The sequence below is a fragment of the Procambarus clarkii genome, chromosome 6 (genome assembly GCF_040958095.1).
Source record: "Procambarus clarkii isolate CNS0578487 chromosome 6, FALCON_Pclarkii_2.0, whole genome shotgun sequence".
Lineage (NCBI taxonomy): Eukaryota > Metazoa > Arthropoda > Malacostraca > Decapoda > Cambaridae > Procambarus > Procambarus clarkii.
This window is the reverse complement of record NC_091155.1, coordinates 6947668-6951814: the sequence shown is the minus strand read 5'-3', so window position 1 is coordinate 6951814 and position 4147 is coordinate 6947668. Positions and strand designations below refer to the sequence as shown.

Sequence of the window (4147 nt, the reverse complement as noted above, 5' to 3'; positions counted from 1 at the left end):
AATACAGTATATGGAATTGGGTAAGCTAAAACACCATAAAAATATATAATAAAATAATGGTTGAAGCTATGGAGAGTGCAAGATATTTTCCTGATAAAGTTTACAATTTCCAACAATTTTAAAATTGGAAAAATGGTATTATAAGTTAATGAACTAATATGTGCTTTGTTATACAATATACTTAAAACATTTTCTGATTTATCTCTCACACTCAAAATGTTTAACCTATCATCCTAAATGCACTGTCTTGTGAGTTTTCATACTACAAAGATGACCGAAACTCTTCCAAAACTCTGGACACTTTATGAAGGTTTATCATTCAAATGCACTAACACGTGTGCTTTTATACCATTACGTGACTTAAATAATCTGCCACATTTATCACACTTGAAAGGCCTTTCTTCTGTATGTACTAACATGTGACTTATTATAGATTTACGATCTCTAAACCTTTTGCCACACTCATCACATTCATAAGGTTTTTCATCAATGTGCATCATCAAGTGAGTCTTCATACTTCCAAGCCTACTAAACCTCTTCCCACACTCTGGACACTTATGAGGTTTTTCACCCGAATGCACTAACATGTGAGTCTTCATACTTCCAACCTGACTGAACCTCTTCCCACACTCTGGACACTTATGAGGTTTTTCACCCGAATGCACTAACATGTGAATCTTCATACTTCCACGCTGACTGAACCTCTTCCCACACTCTGGACACTTATGAGGTTTTTCACCCGAATGCACTAACATGTGAGTCTTCATACTTCCAACCTGACTGAACCTCTTCCCACACTCTGGACACTTATGAGGTTTTTCACCCGAATGCACTAAAATGTGAGTCTTCATATTTCCAAGGTGTCTCAACCTCATCCCACACTCTGGACTTTTATGAGGTTTTTCACCCGAATGCACTAACATGTGACGCTTTATATTTCCAAGATGAGTGAATACCTTCCCACACTCTGGGCAATTATGAGGTTTTTCACCCGAATGCACTAACATGTGACGCTTCATATTTCCAAGATGAGTGAATACCTTCCCACACTCTGGACACTGGTGAGTCTTCATCTTCTTTATGATAGGTACAGTTTGTGGGAAGGTTTTCTCCTCGGATGACTGCATGAGTGGTGATGCTGGGTGACGCCTCACGGTGGGGCGTCAATGTTGAGGCTTAGGCAAGGCTTGAGTGTTGTTTCTTAGGCTGTTGTAGAGTTAGACTTGATGTGAGCACTTGAAGATCAGTGGTGGGCTTCTTCTTTATGATAGGTGCAGTTTGTGGGAAGGTTGTTGTGTTGATTTAGGGGCGACGACGATCGTTTGTGGGAAGGTTTTATGCTCTTCTTCTTCTTGTTGATAGTAGGTGCAGTTTGCATGAAGGGTTTGTCCTCTCGATGACTGCACCAGTACTGATGTTGTTGGACGCGTTTATGTTGAAGATGATCGGAGCTACCAAGGTGCTTGTTGCTTTGTGCTGTTGATAGAGGAACGGTGATTAAAACAGAGGTGTTATCGATTGGACTCTTCATTGACCTAAGAAAAGCCTTTGATACTGTTAATCACAACTACCTCTTACTTAAACTCCAGCATTATGGAATCCGAGGCCTTGCCCTTGACTACATCCGATCCTATCTTAGTGACAGACATCAATATGTAACCATCAATGATACAACTTCTTCCACTCTACCAATTACCGTTGGAGTGCCACAGGGCAGCATCTTAGGACCTCTTCTATTTCTTATATATATAAACGATCTGCCTAATGTCTCTAATATTCTCAAACCTATATTGTTTGCTGACGATACTACCCTTATCTACTCAAACCTCAACCCACATACACTAAATAATGTTGTGAATAATGAATTAAAAAAAGTCCACTTATGGATGTCAACGAACAAACTAACATTAAACATCGAAAAGACTTACTACATCTTATTTGGAAGCAAATCATCAAATGCAATTCAGCTACAAATAGACAACATTAACATCAGTAATAAAAATGATGGCAAGTTTCTTGGCCTATTCCTAGACAAGAGACTCAACTTCAGCACCCACATTCAACACATAACTAAGAAAGTCTCTAAGACAGTTGGTATACTCTCCAAAATCAGATATTATGTTCCTAACTCTGCTCTCCTCTCACTATATTATGCACTAATCTACCCCTATCTTAATTATGGTATCTGTGCATGGGGGTCTACCACTGCAAACCACCTTAAGCCCATCATCACACAGCAAAAATCTGCTATCAGAATAATAACTAACTCTGCTTTCAGACAACACTCAGCTCCCTTGTTTAAATCCCTAAACTTGCTAAATATTAACTCCCTCCACACACATTCTCTTGTGTCAACTACATTTACAAAACCCTGTTCTTAAATGCAAATCATGCTCTGAAACTCTCCCTGGACAGATGTAATAGGGCCCATTATCACCACACCAGAAATAAATATCTCTTTGATATCCCCAGGGTCAAACTTAATCTGTGTAAACACTCTATGCAAATTAAGGGACCTAGTCTATGGAACTCACTCCCTAGTGAATTGAAAAACTGTAAAACTTTTGCCTTATTTAAAAGTAAAACCAAAAAGTACCTAACTTCATCTATTTAGTTTCCTACACTGAGCTTTAAATTTGCTCTGTACCTAGTGTTACCCAATCTCCTAATTTTTATGTAACATCAAACAACCTTATCATTGTGTTCATTGCTATTTTCTTTTATGTGCTAGCCATATGCTGTATTGTGACTACCAATTTTTGTCAACTACCATTCAAGCTGTCATTGCAATCAATCTTATATTGCTTCTGCTGTATTGTGCCTACCAATTTGTTGTCAACTACCATTTTAAGCTGTCATTGCAATCAATCATAGCTACCTATGTGCTTTAATATACTGTACCTATAATTTTCTCTCATCTTCTTTTTTTTTCATTCCATGTAATCTGTTATCATTTTTTTGTCCATAAATTTTGCAAGTATTTACCTCCTTAAATTTTTCTTAGATTAAGGACCTGCCCGAAACGCTGCGCGTGCTAGTGGCTTTACAAGACTGTAATTACCATATTTGTATCCTCACATTCCTTATGTACATTCTTGTATATGCATAAATAAATAAATAAATAAATAAGTGTGTGTTAGAGGGAGACTTGCCGCACCGTAGGGCTGTGTGTTGTGTTTATGGCGTCAGCTGATCCTTGGTGTTGCGACGAGGTAGTTGTTTTCTGTGTTTAGCTGTTGGTGGCGCCAGGTATAAATGTGGCGCGGGTCAGATGTGACCCAATTTGTTGGTCGATTGGAGATATTTAGCCAGTGCTTTGACTATTTGGTATTTTTCTTGTGACGAGTGGTCACCGCCTCCTAATATATGCTCGATAATGAAGGGTATTTTAAGTGCGATAAAGACTTGTTTGAAATTTACTCTGGCACTATAATGTCGGAAGCATCTCAAGACACTCACCGTCCCGTGTTGTGATAATGGCCACGACGCTCACCTAAGCGTTCCAGTGTTCTTTCTGGTGCCACACTTCCTACTTCTTACTATTGTTTGTAACTGGGTTTCTACATTTAACTCTTATGTTTTCCTCATTTTTTCGAATTACAGAATATGCTTGCAATTTATTTATTAAAATATAATGGTACACGTTTATATACTTTCTGAAGGAAATATTGTTCCCATAGTGAATGCACAACTTTGCATTTTTTTTTTTTTGAGATATATACAAGAGTTGTTACGTTCTTGTACAGCCACTAGTACTCGTAGCGTTTCGGGCAGGTCCCTGGAATACGATCACCTGCCGCGAAGAATCGTTTTTTCATCCAAGTACACATTTTACTGTTGCGTTAAACAGAGGCTACAGTTAAAGGAATTGCGCCCAGTAAATCCTCCCAGGCCAGGATACGAACCCATTTTTATTTTTTGTAATCAAATATATAATCAATAAGTAAATATGAAAGGTAATAAACAAGTTGTAATAAACAGAATACAAGCAGATCCAAAAAAATAGGCAAGACAATAAGCAAATACATTCATAAACAAATTTGTAATAGGGAAGGAGTACCACCGCGGGCTGGAGGGATACATGACCCTTTGTACACTGACAACTTCGCACACTAATATCTTTACCACTTCGGACGTTTCGCCTGTG

General features: G+C 38.2%; 1 long non-coding RNA gene across 1 annotated transcript; it reads right to left on the bottom strand.

The window, feature by feature from the left end:
• Positions 1–1018: 1018 nt before the first annotated feature.
• On the bottom strand, positions 1019–3453 carry LOC138352905 (uncharacterized). The gene is made up of 2 exons (XR_011222955.1): positions 3158–3453; positions 1019–1476 (listed from the first exon to the last, which is right to left on the bottom strand). It is a non-coding gene; the product is annotated as an uncharacterized lncRNA (long non-coding RNA).
• Between the last annotated feature and the right edge of the window lie 694 nt (positions 3454–4147).